Raw genomic sequence first — 17,516 nt, 5'->3', positions numbered from 1 at the left:
CCCCAAAAAAAAACCCCAAACCCTTTTGTACTGCCATATAAGTGGCTCCTGCAGCCATAAGGGCTTTTGGGATGGTAGACAGGTGGATCTAGTAGATTCTGGGGGTGTTTTGGGGGGTGGGCTCACCATGACCTATAAGGGAGCTGTTGTGAGATGTTATGTGGCACCCTTTTTGTGAAGTTCACAGCAGTGCCCTGTAAGGTGCCCCACTACTCTGTTGCCATGTCTGGGTGTCCAGTCCCTTACTTTCCTGGCCCCTCCCAGGACCAAAAGGTCTTTTTCTAGGCGTTTTTGACTGGACAAATTTTTGGACGAAAATGGGGTATAAAAATGGACGACTTAGCGGTCTGGACGATCAGACGGCTGGACGTACAGTTGGACAATTTTCAGAAAAAAAAAAAATTTTCTGGATGTTTTTTTTGAAAATGGACCTTTTCTCTTGCCTGATTTGGACGACTTGTGAGTTAGGCCAAAAGGACTTAGATGTTTCTTTTGATTATGCCCTTCTATGTCTTCTTAAAATAGTTATACTATTGCAGATGATAATATGGAGAAAGGTAAAATACATATAGTCCTCTCTTCTTCCTTCTGTGTTGATAATTCAATAACAGCTCACATTGGGCATATTGTGCATGAATATATGCCCTTTTAATACTATGCCTAAGGTAACCTCTTTCCCTTAGTCTCTCTTGTAGCAAAAAATCTTGTTTTTTTAAAATTCCTGAATTGTTGAACATATTTGTCTTAATCTCAAAAACTGACTCACTGATAAATTATCTTTTAATTTACTAGGATGAAAACTATGACAATAAATTATTTATATCCATTGGTTTCTGATATATTACCCGGTGTGACCCAGAATCAATCAGTACTAATCTGGCTTGTTCAGTTTTCCAATAAGTGTACTGATATTTTATTGTATATCACAATGTTTACAATGCAGACTTTTCTCAGCTAAGCTCCTCTTCTGTGACTCCTGAAAATTAGTGCTATTGTATTACAGTAGAATTTCTCTATAGTTCCTAAGTGACATTTGTTGGCTTTTGCATTACTTTAAAATAGTGTTTCTCAACACATGATATGCATACCCTTAGGGGTATGCAAGCCGCTTGTTAGGGTACATGGTACTGCGTGGGTCTCCCACCCCTTTCTCCTTAATGATTGCCACTGCCACCGAAGATCCCATGCCCTCCTTATTGCCTGACCATCAACCTTCTCCGCTGAAGCCAACCCAGAAGGCTTCCCTCTGATATCAGAGCTGATGTCGGAGGGAAGCCTTCTGGGTCAGTGGGGGATCCCTGTTACCTCCTTCCAAGTGGGCTGTTCCTTCCTGCCTTCAGTGGCACTTGTTGCAGGCACATGTCAGCGGCTCTTTCACGCTGCACGTGGCTGACCCAAAAGCCTTCTCTCCGATGTCAGAGCTGACATCAGAGGGAAGGCTTGTGGATCAGTAACGTGCAGAATATAAAAGCTGCTGCCTATGTGTCCCTGCAGCAAGACCTGCTGAAGGCAGAATCAGCCCAGCTGGACGGCCCTGAAGGAAGCGAGTGCAGCCTTGGAGTGAGCAAGTAAGGGAGAGAGGGGACATGATCTGGGAGAAAAGGAGAAAGGGGGGGGAAGGAGCACATTGGGACATGGGAGAGGCACAATTTTGGGACAAAGGCTGGAAGGGGGGGGGGGCATGAATTTGGGATACAGAAGGAAGAGAGAGAGCATGAACATGGGACATAGAAGGGAGGGAGGAAAGGAGGCACTAACTTGGGACATAGGAGGGAAGGAATAGAAAGGGAGAATTGTTGGGTATGAGTGTGTGAGTGAGAGGGAAAGAGATGGTGCACATGGGGAAAGAAAGAGGAAAATTGTTGGGCATAGAGAGAAAGAGGATTGAGGTAGAGATGTATGGGGAAGAGGATGAGGGAGAAATGTTGGATGTGGTGGAGAGGGAACAGAGGGACAGATTGAAGGGGATGCAAGGGAGAGGAATATTGGACATAGTGATGAGGGAGAGATGTGGTATGGTGCTGGAGAGGAGTGATAGAAGGAGAAATGGGCATGGGGCTGGTGGGCAGTGGTGAAAAATACTGCACATGATTCAGGGGATGAGAGCGAGAGAAATGTTGGATGTGGAAGTAGAAGGGGTGGGAGAGATGCACCCTGGATCTCTCTCTCTGTATCTCTCTCTTTTCCCACTCCCTTTGCAGGAAGAGAGGGAATGAGAGAAAGACAGATGGGCAGTGAGAGATAGAGGGAGACATGTTGTCAATAGGGGTGGAGGAGAGAGGAAGAAAAGTTGGACTCATGGAGGGACAGAGAGAGATGTTGGTTGGGGAAGGGAATGAGGTCTGGAGGAGAGGAAGCATGCAGGAGGCAGAAAGAAAGAAATATTGGATGCACAGTCAGAAGGAAGTACAATCAGAGACTCGTGAAATCACTAGACAACAAAGGTAAGAAAAATTATTTTATTTTAAATTTAATGATCGAAATGTGTCAGTTTTGAGAATTTATATCTGCTGTCTATATTTTGCATTATATTTGTCTATTTTTTTATAGTTGTTACTGAGATGACATTGCATATTTTAAAGTCATCTGCCTTGACCTCTTTGAAACACCCCCAAACAAATATAAATGATAATTAACATTTTCTCTGCATACAGTGTGCTTTATGTTTTTTTTAATTTTGTGGTTACCATTATGTATTAATAAGATTATATTTTGTGTATATGAAAAATAAATGGAAGAAATTGCATTACAATCAGTACTATTATTAAGGGGGTGGGGTCAGGGGCAGAGCTTGGGTGAGGGTTGATATTTATTAGACTTAGGGGGTACTAGGCTTGAAGAAATTGAGAAACACTATGCCTGATACTGGATTTTGGATCTGAATTTAGATTACATCTTTCTTAGTAGTAGCTTGAGGCAAGTTACATTCACATACTGTAGATATCTCCTGTTCCTGGAAGGCTTGCACTCTAAGTATGTTCCTGGGGTAACAGAATGTTAAGTATTAATACATATTAATACATTGTCCAAGAAATCAAGGAACAGCAGTGAGATTTGAACCCTGGCTTCCCTAGTTGGCAGCCTGCTGCTCTAATACACATACAGCTAATATAAATGATACCTCTACCAAACAATAAACTAAAGGCTGGAAGGTATAAAAGTATAGATTTTACACTAACAAACTTCTGAAGGAGGCTGCTTTTACACAATAAAAAGTGTTGAGATGAGCATTAACAGTACTTCTGAGAGTCTGAGATAATCTCTGGCTAACGTTATGGAACGCACAAAACTAACCCATCTGAAGATATTATTCTGGAAGACAAGAAACAACTTGCTGTCACTGCAAGCCATTTTGCCTCCCATTGTACTATGGGGAAAATAATGGAGTACTGGGGGAAGAGGGAGTGCTGGCTTAAGAAGGAGGGAGGGAGGAAGAGAGAAAGAGCAGAGCTTTAGAGAGGGAGAAAGAGAAGGCTGCAGTAGTGAGGGGAAGGGGAGAGTGACCATGTGTGCGCCTCTTGCTAATTCATAGGGATATGAATGGGGGTACTATGAGATAAACTTTCCTTGATCCTGGGTCATTTCAGTGAAAAAAAATCTTCACTTTCCAATTAACTGAGTTTCTATCTGGTCTACTAACGAAGTATGAGATGTATATATGCAGATGAATATGCTAATGTGTCACAGCCCACCCTTTGCCCCCCCCCCAATGAAACAGTCAAACTACACCTATGATCTGCATGTAGGCTCCAGGAGCAAAAGAATGGACAGAACATGAACAGAGTTTGCAATGTATGTGCATGTTTATAAAATACATGAGCGTGCACACAAATTTATGCCCCTTTGGAAGAGGTATACATTTATGCAAGAGCATTTGTGTGCTGGTGGGCCTAGTTCTGGATGCCTCACTCAATCATATACATAGGCACAAAAAATCATATACATAGGCACAAAAAATAAATCTCACAAACCAACCAACCAAAATAAAACAAATCTAAAAATGTTTTTTAAAGGTGCTCAGTGAACGAAATAAACCACCAACAGGTAATGGTTAAATCTGGAACATCATGGCACCACCCCCTATCAGCCTACAATTAAAAAAGAATTGTTAAAAAGGAAAACTTATCTCAAAGAGTTGGTCCAAGGGCATTCCTCAATCAGTTGGACAGGCAGCAGGTCTTAATCTGAGATCAGCTGAGAGTGAGCACAGTCCATTACCACTTCTTCAATCCAAACGTGAACCAGAAAAAAAAAAAAAATCCAAAACACAAAGTGAAACATTGTGAAAAAAACTCAATCCACAAAATCACACACTCCAAGGTATCCAAAGTCCATCTTCCTCAACATACCTTTGGATCTTCTTAAAGCTGTAGTGATCTGCACATAATCTTACCCCCTGTTTTAAAAATGTGCACGCTAAATGCTAATATGCCCATTATAGTCTATGGACGCATTAGCGTGCGCTAAATCAGTTAGCGCATGCTAATTCGGCTACTGCACCTTAGTAAAAGGACCTATTATCAGTTGTCAGTGCTACCAATAATTAAATAGAAATAAAATTAATGAGACAAATGTCATGGCAGCAGGCGACGACATTTTAGTAAGGTATCTTCTGCTGCCAGAAAGGGGAAGCTTACTGGTGTCATGGTCATGGAACTGAAGAGAGGGTAGGGCTTAAAGCAGGATGGGGCAGAGCAGGGCGGGGCTATGGCCTAAAATCTCCCTCTCAATTATTGGGACCCCTTTGCAGCTCTAAGTGCCTGTGCTACTTTTATAAAACAGGTGCTTTTTCCCAACTTTGGTGTAGATACCTTGTTATAAAATTAGTTTGTGTGCTTTTCAGCTACTATTTCTGTAGACAGAGGAAGAAGTAAAGAATCATGGGTACTTTAGAGAATCCTCATATTGAGGGTTAGTGATGGCTGGCTGAGAGCAGGATGTGGAAGACCTGTGCTTCCACAAGAGATGCTTAAAATCTAGTCTAATCCCTCAATATTACTTGAACCTATGAGAAACAGCAGCCATAACCAGTGAAGACAGGAAAAAAAACCCAGCAAAAACAGCCCCTGAAACAAGGAAAGATCAGTTAGCAACAAACTATGCAGGAGTGCCTACCTATCAAAGATGGGGTGGGCAAGCACTTGTGGTCATGCTTCCCTTCAAAACAGAATGGTACCCATGTCCAGCAGTGCTTCCTAATCTTTTTGTGTCTTTGACCCAATGACTACACAGCCAAATAAAATTGTGAGACCCTGTGGAGGTGCAGTACAGAATAATAATGTCCTGGAGAATAGAGAATGACATGGGGACAATATTTTCCCCATCCCCGTGGGAACTCATTTTCTCACCCCGCCGAGTTCTTTTCCTGTCCCTGTCCCATTCCTGCAAGCTCTGTCCTCATCTGCACAAGCCTCAAACACTTTAAAATCATAACTGTTCCAGACTTGTGCAGTTTAGACAGAGTTTACAGAAATCGGGCAGGTACAGGGCCCAAATTTGCAGGGATAGGACAGGGAAATTGAGTTCCTGCGGGGACGGGAATAATTTGTCCCTGTGCCTTTCTCTACTGGAGAGTGCACTTATGTTGTGACCCCAAAGGCAGGTTTTGTGACCCCCCCCCCCATTTGGGAAGCTCTGGCTTGGAGCTAATCAACAAAGCTCTATCACAGAGATGACAATGACACTGAACACTATCAGGGAAGGGCAGGCATTGCTACGCAAACAGCTGCCAGAGATACTAACATAACGGAAGGGGGTAAGATTAGGGAAGTAGCAGACCGAGTTGACCTCGTAGATAATTGGTCTCAGAAACAAAGAAGGAATCGCTGACTAAGAATGCCTTAAAACAAAACCTTTGTTTAAAAGTTCTTGATAGAAACTAGGTCTCCACGCTGCAATCTAAAAACCCCAATGGGAACTGAGAGAAATAACGCTGCCTACTTTCTGGGAACTATGCCATTCCCCTCACCAACTCTCCCAGCTGATTTTGAATTTTGTGCAGACCTAGATCAATGCGCGCTAAAAATCTTTAAACTTTTAAAACGCAAAGGAGCTCATCCCGGAGAGAGCAAAGGAATCGGGGACCTTAAAATACAAACGACACAACATCTGGATTTTAGCTGCGAGGTATGCAGAAAGATAGCAACTCGGGGAATGAAACAACACCCTCCCCCTTCCACTTAAACAGAATCCAGCTGGCAATACTTCACCCGGCAAAACTAAAGATATGGCAGAAAAAACAATCACGAGAGCCACATGCTTGTCTTTTCTTTTTTAAGACTACATTTCCCAGATGACCCACTGCTTCACGAGCAACAACAGGGAAGCCGGAAGAACACTGGGAAAAAAAAACATAAAACGCAGCCCCACCACCGGAAAAGACCAAATCAGCTAAGACCCGAGTGAGAAGAGCACTTCAGAAAAACTGAGCTCCCACTAGAGAACTGATTAACGAACCTTAGCAAAGGTAGGCTGGGACTGACAATCCCGGGTATTTGCCTTTTCCTAACTCTTGCCTCACTGGGGTGCTGAGAAACTTAACACAAAAGACACGCACAGACACAAAAAGCTGCTGCTGCTGTTGCGCTCAGACGCCGCGAGGCTTAAAGATAACTTAACTACCTCTTGGATGGGGGGCGCGGGGTGGGTGGGGGGCGGGAGGGGGGAAACGAGCAAGATCCGCGAAATGACAGAGGATACTCGCGGAGAACTCGGACCGCTTTCCAAGCGAAGAGGAACTACCTGGCAAACAAAAGAACAGAATCCAACAGCCACTAGATAATGAACCACGAGAAGCTAAGCCGAAAGACCTCCGGAGGAAGCTTTTGCATTTGCAAAACGGACGGGGAGGTCGTAGCGTTCGTTTGCTGAGCCGAGGAAGCGGGTGGGAGAAACTGACCATTCTTTTGTTTACCTTTGTGCTTGCTGCAAATGCAAGAGTGTCTTTGACAGGAGGAAAACTCGTTTGCGCAGGCATTCAGAAGACGAACGCACCACAGCAGAAGGGCGCAAAGCACACTGTCAAATAATCACATACAATGTTCGGGGACTAGTGTCACATAAAATCTAACAGCAGGTATCTTTATTATAGGAAACGCACCTAAGGGGATGGAGTGCAAATTAAAGCATCCTTTGGCAGGTTTAACGCTGCAGGGCTTGCTATAGTCATAGGTGTGTGATATATATATATATTTGTTTTTATCACTGGGATGCTTATGTCTCCAGCCATCAATTAAATAAGCACCCCTTCATCAGTTTTAGGAGATTTTCCTCTGATGTGATATTTGGTTTTGTTGTCTTCATTTTGTTTGACTTTTCTATATCTTCATTCATTTCATAAAGTCTTCCCCTATTATTTCTAGTTAGTGTTGTCCAACTTCTGAGGGTTTTTTTTTTTAAATAAGCATTTCCTTTAGGAAATTTGTTTGCTCTCTGTTTGGAGAATATAGATTAACTACACATATTAGTGTCCCTTTCCATTTAGTTTTGAAAGCTTCCTCTCTTCCCAGCCTATATACCTCCAGATCCTCATCGCCCTCACTTCCACACATACATAACACATATTCAAAAATGGATTTAAAAAAAATGAACCAATAAAATGTGAAATAGGGTAGATAGTAGGATCTGATCATGAACTAGTGAGGCTTATATACTGGGGAGCAAGCAATACTACAGACAGGAAGGGAAAATATGGATCTTAAAATACATCTCTACTAAAAGAACCCCCCCCCCTCCATAGCAAAAGAGTCTTTAAGCAATGATTCATTCTGGCAACCAACAACACAATGAAAGATAGAATATCATGGGATGTACTAAAAGCAGTTATCAGTCAGAAAATTATTGAGGTAGGGGCCAGAATAAGAGAACCATAAAATCAAGCTGGCATAGTATTAGTATGGAATTGCATTTGAGGGAAGAAGCTCCAAAAAGAAATTGGTCAGGTCTGCTTAGTGAGAAACTGCGCAAGCTCTGAGCAGAACTTAATAAGCCAAAGAAACATTACAACCAGGGAGAGACACTTGATAAACCCCTAGCAGCACTACTAAAATAAGAAATTACACAAAATATGATCCTAAAGATCCAAAAAGAAGACGGAACCATGCAGACAGATAAGGTAGGGATAGCAAATCCACCCTCTAGAATACTGTAAGTAATAAATAGAAATAAAACAGAACAAAGAAAATAAGGTGATATTCTTTTATTGGCCTTAATTAACTTTAAAGACAAAACCTTCAGCTCATAAATGAGCAAAAGAGGGCAAATATCAGAATATGTAAGTGAAACTTAAAAGCATTTCAGTGACAGTCTCACAGGAACGGCTGGGGGTGAGAAACAGGGAGAGTTGGATGGGTAATTAGAAAGTGACAAAGCGGTATAATTTTATTGTTTATAATGTGATAGGAAACACAAATCTTTAAGCCCTGCCTAGTAGGTGTCAAAATATTTTATCATTTCATATGGATTATCTTTAAAATTTCCTTTTAATATTCTCATTCATTAAGTTACTTATGCAGTGCTCTGAAGTGCTCATCTACTGAGGTGTCACCCAGGTTAGCTTTGTGGTATTTAATGTGCCTGTATGTTGATTCTTGTCTTTAGAATCTGACCTGTTTCCTTAATGTAGCATCTTTCTTCATATTTTTTGCGGTGAATGTTGTATGTATTATATATGCTGTTATATACTTATGCTAAATGCTTTTCCCATGTAACTGTGGGCCTGTGTATGTGCGGGCACAGACTGTGGCCTAGTATAGTGCCATTCTTTTCTTTATCTGCTTCTATTAGGAGTTTGCTTCACTAATTTTTGCTTCAGATGGAAATCTCTTTCAGTATGGTAATTCATTTTCCTGGAGTACTGGCTGTAGCTCTTTTATGATTCTTTTCAGTTTTTCCAGCTCTGGATTGTATGTAAGGGGAATTCTCTGAGGTTTTCTTTGTACAGCAATAGGTTTTCCCCTGGGCATTTTAAGGGAAGAGGCAATCTTGGAGATTATTGTAGTGTTGTATACTTTTTGTTTGAAGGATTCAGTCCTGAATCATGAGGAGTTTTTCTCTTTCTGGGTCATAAGGCAAGTCAGGGAACAGACTTTCAATAAAGTATGGGATCCCCTGATGAGAGATGAAACATATCCCCTCATGTAGTTAAATCTAAAGAACAGATGCTCGATCTTGCACCAACAAAACAGATATGTTCACATTCTCTAGTAAAGTTAGAATAAGAAAAAGGAACTGAAACCAGTCATTTATACTTAGAAGTGTATTAAACTTTAGGTTTGGTTACACAGAACTTGTCACCCTGAGGTTGTGGATTTAAGCCCATGCTGCTCCTTGTGACCCTGGGGGGCCACCTGATCCCCCATTGCTCCAGATACATTAGAAAGATTGTGAGCCCACTGGGAAAGACAGGGATAAACGCTTGAGTACCTGAATAAATTCATGTAAACCGTTCTGAGCTCCCCTGAGAGAACGGTATAGAAAGTTGAATGAATGAATAAATAAATCTGTATTACAAACAATGGATAGACAGCCTTAAGGCAGAATGCTAATGCTTGTTATAAATCAGCTGGAAATGTTCTAGTTGGTGATATGTAAACCTGTGACACGTTTTTGTAATGTTGACTGAAGCTGTCTCTATGCAAAAATAAAACCAATAAAGAAAAAGCTTAAAGAAAGAAAAGCAACTCCTGAGTACATATGCTGTTTTCCTCTTTCAACATAATCCCTTCTTCCCCAGTCAGGGCTGGCCTAACCATTAGCACCAGGTGACTGTCCAGGGTGGCAGTTAAATCTCAACAAATCCTCATAGCCACACAAACCTAAAGAACCAACCTTGTGTATGTTTTACCTGCACAACAAAGTTAAATCTTTGAAAAGTATGATATTCCATTTAGATGTTATAGAATTGCTGTATGATTTTTAGAGTTTATGTAATTATCATAATCTGGGAGAGGGGAACTAATGGACTAGGGCACTGTTTCTCAACTCAGTCCTGGAGTACCCTCTTGCCAGTCAGGTTTTCAGGATATCCATAACGAATTTGCATAAACTTGATTTGCATACACTGCCTCCATTATATGCAAATTTCTTCCATTCATATTCGTTGTGGATATCCTGGAAAACCTGACTGTCAAGGGGGTCCTCCAGAACTGAGTTGAGAAACACTGGACTAGGGTCCTTAAAACTGAGAGAGAGGAACATAAGACTGAATTTTGCCTAGGGCACCCAATAGTTTTACATTAGTCCTGCCCCCAGAAACACCTCTCTTTGACACAGCTAAAGTATATGTGCTGTAAAAGGTTACAGGTACTTTATTCTGCACATGTTCAGATAAGCAGTTGTAGCCAAATAAATGGTTTTGAAATATACCCTTCTCATGGCTTGCACAGTTATAGCAACACGGTTTTTGTATGTGGGTTTTTTAAATCTATTTTTATTTGACGTAGTATCAGATTTGATACTGACTAACAGAATTCCTCTAGATGGTGTATAAATGAGAGGAAATCTGTTGAGGCAGTGTTTCTCAATTCACAGGAATGCCGTGGAGGAAGATACAAACAAGCTGCCAGTCTGGCACCCCACCTCCCTTCCCCAACAGGCAACATCTCCCCCTTTCCCATGTTACAGCTTAAAGTCTTCAGGCTGTCGGCAGCTTAAATGTTCTGCCTTCGATCTGAAAGCTTTCCTTCTGCTGCAGCATCCTGCCTTTGTAGGGACAGGAAGTTGAAGCAGATGTACTATCTTTGATGGACAAGGATGGAGGGAGCAGGTAGTTGGTCATACGTCTCTTAGGATTTTGTCAAGACCCTTCTGTGTATTTGGGTTAAGAGTCCCACGTGCATGTGTCAGGAGGGGGCTCAATCACCTAAATTCCCAGATTACTTGGAAGATTGAATGCTTGAGAAGAAAAATATGCTTTTAATAATTTTTTTGAATTTAGTCAAAAGATTTCGTTTCTCAAATGCTAGTAGATAGCTGATTCCATAACACAGGTGCCAGCTAAAAGAAGCACTCATGAGTAGTCATTCAGTGTGCTTGAATAGTGTGTGTGTGGGGGGGGGGGAAGGGAGGGAACTAATCTATTTTGGGATATTTATTGCAATGTTCTACTTGGTATATAAAGAATGGTCAAAGAACTGAGATATACTTTGTGTGTTAATAAAATGTTATTCCTAATATGATAAAACATGGAACATAAGAACATAATATATATATAGTGGTGATGCATGATCACATTTATATGCCTCCGTACCTGAATGTAAACCACGTATAGGAGCATAATCAAAATAAATGTCTAAGTCCCCTTTTGGCCTAAGTCAGTAGATGCTGAAGTTGGCAGCAGGGAAATGTCCATTCTAAAAAAAAAAAACCCCATCCAAACTGAGGGGTGTTTTTTAGAATGGCCTACCTGCACATTCAGCAATCTACTGGTCCAGACTGCCACTACGTCTATCCCTACACCACATTCCCGACCCAGAAAAATCGCCTAAGTCCCAAACGCCCAAACCCAGACCTCTTAGATGAAGCAGGGGCCAGTCCTTCGCCTAAAAATAGGATTCTGTAACTGGCGTCTGTCAAATAACAATGCTGGTTACAGAATCCTGTAACTCCCTCCCCCCCCACCGCAACGATCGTGGCAGGAGAGATGCCTAATCTCTTTTGCTGCGATCGTGACACCCCCCCCTCCCGAACTACTGCGAACTGGCAGGAGAGATGCCCAGTCTCTCCTGCCGGCACCCCCCCTCCCCGACAAACCCGAATGCCAGCAGGAGGGAGCCCAGGCCCTTCTACTGAAGGCACACCCCTGAACCCTTCCCTCCACCCCCCGCGAATACTGGCAGGAGGGATCCCAAGCCCTCCTGCTTGAAGATGAACCACCAACTTCCCCCCTCGTGAATACCGGCAGCAGCAATCAGCTCAGCGGCCCCTATTAGGAACTTATACCTGTTTTGACTTGGTCTAAGTCAAAACGTATAAGTTCCAACTGGGCGATCTCCTTAGACTTTTGGCTACACTTGTAGTATGACTAAGTCTAGGTCGGCCCACCTCCCGCTCTTTCCCCTCGTTAAAAACGCCTCTTTTCACTCTAGGTGTTTTAGATATGTCTAAAACAAGCTTTGATTATCAGTACTTGGACGATCTGTCTTTTTGATCATCCAAGTACTGATTTAGGCCACTTTTGAATGTTGTGTGTGGGGGGGGGGGGTGTGTTTTTTTGTTTTTTTTAAATTTTTTTTATTATGAGTGATATATAAATACTAAAAAAAAATATATATAAATAAAATAGATGTATTGCAGCATTCTGTACTGTCTAGGGGGTAGAAGCTATCAGTCCAGTGTATATACTATTTCCGTAATCTAGCTAAGAGATCAAAAGTATGTAAACTAGTTTCATCTAGAAACATGATGGTAGATAAAGGCCAAATGGCCCATCTAGTCTTCCCATCTACAGTAACCATTATCTCTTCCTCTCTCTAAGTACGTTTAACAGCTTGTAGCTGTTGCTAGACATAAACATTATTTTAACTACACTAGATATTTGTTCTTGAAAGGTCAATTGAACACCCCCAAATATTGGAATGTTTACTAAAGTAATGGATTTACCGTCAAAAAAAAAAAAAAAATATTTTTTTAAAAGTCAAAAAGTACTTATGTACACAGAAGGAAACCAGTTTCATAGAGCAGTGTTCTTCAAAGCAACCTGGGGGATGGGGGGCAGTGGTGGTCCCAAGAGATCTCTGGTGTGGCCCCCATTGTCTTTCTGTTTTTTCCCTTCTACTCTGCCTCTACCCAGGCTTAGGATAGAAACAGGACAGTGTGTGTGGGTGGGGGTGGGTGGGGGGGGGGGAATAGCTGCATGCTTGAAGGACAAGACATTTCTCAACAGACAAATGAGGACACATTGCGAAACCCTCATAACCTTGAGGGGTACATGATACTAAAGTTTGAAAGTAGATTGGTGGGAATGGATGTTGGTGACATGCACCGGTCAGCAGTGTTCTGGCCCCATATGAGAAGATATTTGGCGGCTCTCCTTCAGCTCATTAGATTCGAAAGTGGCCCCAGCTTATAAATTAATGAAGATCACTGAAATAGCGTGTTTCATAATATAGTCCCAATCAGTACTCTTTATGGGGCTGACTCCTAGCCAGGCCCAAACTTTTCGGCAACTATTTCTGTCTGAGGTTTCTTCTGGAAACACACCAAGTTCTTCTACTTTACAATGTGTTCTCTTACCTTGACAATTTTCTTTCCACATACAGAATGAAACGGTTTCCTACCCCAGGGAAACTGCTGAGCTTTGGCTATTTCACTTCCCTCAAGTACTGTAGCCATCTCTCTCTATCAGGCTTCTCCCTTAAGGCTTCTTGAGTTGGGCTTCTCTCGCTATACTCCCTTGGAGATCTCTTGCCTTTGGGCCTCCCTGATCTGTTCTATCCCAGGGAATTTAACCAACTTCTCTGCCTGAGCCTCACCCTACTGACTCATTTATAAAAATGTTGAAAAGAACAGGCCAAAGAGCAGAACCTTGATGCACTCCACTGGTAACATTCCTTTCCTCAGAGCGATATCCATTTATTACTTCCCTCTGTTGCCTTCCACTCAACCAGTTCTTGACCCAGCCTGTCACTTTGGGACCCATCCCATTCTTCCAGATGTTCCCATCCAGACAACAATTCCTTGATGTCATTCCCCATCCAAACAAAGATAGTTTTTTTTTTTTCTTTTTAATGTCTAGAACCTTTGCATTTGAATGCACCCTCTGTCTATATACCCATCTTAATATTAAACTGTACCATGCAGTGATCACCGCATGCCAGATTATCACCCACTGTAACATCAAACATTTTCCCCGTTTGTAGACACTTCAATCCAGTATGAACCCTTCCCGCTTGGGTTCCATTACCAACTGCTGGAACAGTTCTTCCTACAGGATTTCCCTATTTCTAGAAGACCCCATAATAGGCCAGCATTCCTCCCCTCAAGGGTTACCTGTTTACAATTATTTTCAGTCAGATCCTCCTTCCACTTTCTGAAGGACTTTTTTTTTTTTTTTTAAGCTCTAACTTCCTTTGCCTCGCTCGTTAACTACAGCTGGCTGCTGTTTGGTCTTCTTTCCTCCTTTTTTCATACATGGAATATATGTAGTCTGGACTTCCAGGATGAAATTTTGAATAACATCCATACCCGATGTAAATTTTTGACCTTTGCAGCTGCTCCTCTAATTTTCTTACCATTCTCGTGTTGTTATAGTCTTTTTTTTTTTTATTTTTTTTTTTAAGTTAAATGCTATTGTATTGGATTTCTTGTGTGGACTTATTCCAGGGATTATATCAAATCTGATCATGTTATCACAGTTATCAAGCAGCCCCTGAACCATTACATCCCGTACTAATTCATGTTCTCTACTAAGAACTAGGCTTTGAATAGCTTCACCTCTTGTTGATTCCTGAACCATTTGCTCCTTAAAGCAGTCCTTGATTTCATCAAGGAATTTTGCCTCCCTAGCATGTCCTGATGTTACATTTACACAGTCTATATCGGTGTGGTTGAAATCACCCATTATTATTGTGTTACCCAGTTTGTTCGCCTCCCTAATTTCTGATAAAATTTCAGCATCTGCCAGTTCATCCTGGTCAGGCGAACTTGAGACTAATCAGCAGCTGGCAGAGAGTTGGTACTGAAATTGTCCAGTATTCTGTCCTGCTGACCAAAAACTGGCCAGTTGTAAACTCTCTCAGCCTGCAGCAGATAGCAAAAGAAGCAGTATAGCTGAAAAGGAAGAAAATGCTCCCAGTGCTGTGAAGAAGCAAGTGGTTCAGCAGGACAGGCTTTTGGCTCCCTTAAGCTTGGATTCTCCAAACCAGTGTCTCACTGATTCACCCCTAGTTGGCCCTGTATATGGTTTTCATACTTGTCTTAATGACATCAAGACAGCGTCCCTTTTTTTTTTTTTTTTCTTTCTGTGCCTGTCTCTGGCATGCACACGACAAGTACAGCTGTGAACTAGAGTAGAATTGAGTTTCTGGTCATTTGCACTTCTTTTGAACATTGTAAAAGTTTTAAATAAAAAGTCTCTTGTTTAAGAAGCTGCACCTTTTCACATGACTACTTGCTAAGCACTATAGCATATATTAAAAAAAGAAAAAAAAATACATTATTGACATTAAATAAAACTGAACTCTATTTTAAGGCAGCTCTGCTTTAACTGCAGCTCATTTGAGCATCATCATTCCCTTTTCGCCGAGTGCCTGGTTCACAAGACCAGCCTCAGAAAAGAGGAGCATTGTATGTTGGCGATGAACAATTGGAAGTCAGTAAGTACAAAAGCCTTTAGTGAATTGATGATGTAGTAATTTTACCAAATAATGGATGACCTTTTTTATATCCTTTTGGCATATGAATGATTAGTCATCTCTCAACACAGCTGTACTCTTGAACTGTACAATTCCCACGTCATCAGAAAGGATACAGGCAGTAATGTGATGAAATTTTTTTTAAAACTGATTCATACCTCTGTATTCTGTTTATCATTTGTAAACAAGATAACTGTTCCTTGTAGTAAGTCCCAAGGAAATGAGGAAGATGCACCCTAGGACAAGTGGTAAAAGGCGAGTTTTATCGTACGTACAAATTAGTAGTTAGTCTGGTGCAACTTATTTTCTTCACTGTAAGGTTATATGAGGCTTTCCTGCAGTTGGTTATATGTTCTCAGACTGTACACATCAACAGCTCTCTATCAGAGATGTACAAGTATTGAATGAAGACCTATTTTAAACTGCCGCTTGCTCCTTGCTGAGAATTCCAATAATGTTAAAAAAAAAATAAAAAATTGCCAAATTTCTCAGCTGTCAGGTTTTATGTTAACATCCCCAGATGTGCCATGTGTATATACTGCGGCACAGCATCAAAGCCTTCTGCAGCTCAATCATCTTTTCCCAGGTAGCAGATTGTACTTCTAATAAACTGAGCCTTAAAAAGGCACCTCCTGTAATGGCATTTGCTTATTCTTTATTTTCTGATATTTCAAGATATTTTAGTAATAGTTTGAGCTTTGGAAAACCAGATGGTTCCTCAGCTTCCTGGTTGAATCTTTTTACTGTAAATCTAATTTCAAAACCTGTAGCTACCTGTAGACAAGCTGAATTTCAGTGTTTGTTCTGAGGAGAAAAACTCCTTCCGTGGTATTTAGGCCCCTCCCAATGCATCCCAGGATGCACTGGTCAGAGGCAGGGTAACCATTTTGAAGAGGCAGACCTTGAGGTAAGAGGGAGTGGGCGTCCTTCATGCTGATCTTCAAATTAAAGTATGGAAGGGGTCAGAGGATGTGCGTGTGGAGGTGTCCTGGCCCATACCACCAAGTAGGGAGAGGGAGGGTTCTTGAGCTGTGGGGATGGCCTGGACCACTAGACCACCAGGGATTTTTGTTGGTTGGTGGGAGGGGGGCTCAGCAGGAGGGGGGACCGGTGATTTAACCTTGGAGGGCTCGGGGAGGGATTGGTGGGAGGATGGACCCCCCCCCTTTTTTTTTTTTTAATGTGCGCAGCTGTTGTGCGCTCACTTAACACATACACAACAACTGTGCCATTAGAAAAACAAACAGTTGATCATGACGTCCCCCGCCGGTTCCAGTGCTAGCAGAAGAAGACCCAGTCAGCTGAGTCAGCAGCTGCCGCTCTCCCCTCTGCTGGCTCTCAGCTGATGTAGCTATGGAGCTGCCATCAGCAGGGCAGAGGAGGAAAACGTGGCTATAAGCAGCAGGAGGAGGAGCTTTGCCTAGCAATTTGATCTTCTGAGTAGGCGCCAGGCACAGTTCCTTCCCTCTTTTAAAGGACTACACCAAACAAATAGCATGCATATGATTTGCATGCTTTTTATTTGTGCATAGCATTGTAAAAGAAAATTGCTCCCATCATGGTATTTTTTTACCATGGTGTCAGAGCATTGTGCATCTTGCCCTGAGTGAAGAGCTGTTTACATGCTGTCTGTTTAAAAAGCAAAACCCAAGCGTTCTTTTTTCTGGAGTCCTGAGCAAATTTGCTATACCAATGGTGTACCTCAAGGTTCGGTTCTTGGGCCTGTTCTTTAACATTTTTGTAAGCACTATTGTTGAAGGACTCAGGTAAGATTTGCCTCTTTGTGGATGATATGAAAATCTGCAATAGTGTGAATAACGTGCAAAATCTGCAATGGGGTGAATAACGTGAAGAAGGACCAAGCGAAACTTGAAGAATGGTCTGAAATTTGCCAGCTAAGAAATGTAAGGTCATGCATTTGGGCTGCAAAAACCCGAAGGAACAGTACAGTTTGGGGATGAAGAACTTGTGTATGAAAGAGGAGCGGGACTTGGGAGTGATAGTATGTGATAATCTTAAGGTGGCCAAACTAGTCAAAAAAGTGACGGCGAAAGTTAGAAGGATGCTTGGGTGCATAGGGAGAGGCGTGGCATGTAGGAAAAAGGAGGTATTGATCCCCTTGTATAAGACTCTGGTGAGACCTCATTTAGAATATTGTGTACA

General features: G+C 41.9%; 1 protein-coding gene across 5 annotated transcripts in view; it reads left to right on the top strand.

Annotated features, from left to right (window-relative positions):
• The first annotated feature begins 6,318 nt into the window (after nucleotides 1–6,318).
• SMOX (spermine oxidase) overlaps nucleotides 6,319–17,516 on the top strand; it is a 131,021-nt gene continuing 119,823 nt past the window's right edge. For 3 of the 5 annotated variants that reach the window (XM_033952784.1, XM_033952775.1, XM_033952767.1), the window contains exon 1: nucleotides 6,347–6,466. The gene's annotated coding sequence lies outside the window, so the exon portion shown is untranslated. Of the gene's footprint in view, nucleotides 6,467–17,516 lie in introns of all 5 variants that reach the window. The other 2 variants (XM_033952790.1, XM_033952796.1) reach the window with 2 other exon arrangements.

Source organism: Geotrypetes seraphini, chromosome 1, assembly GCF_902459505.1.
Source record: "Geotrypetes seraphini chromosome 1, aGeoSer1.1, whole genome shotgun sequence".
Lineage (NCBI taxonomy): Eukaryota > Metazoa > Chordata > Amphibia > Gymnophiona > Dermophiidae > Geotrypetes > Geotrypetes seraphini.
The sequence above is the reverse complement of the archived record's forward strand: the minus strand, read 5'-3'. Positions and strand labels throughout refer to the sequence as shown.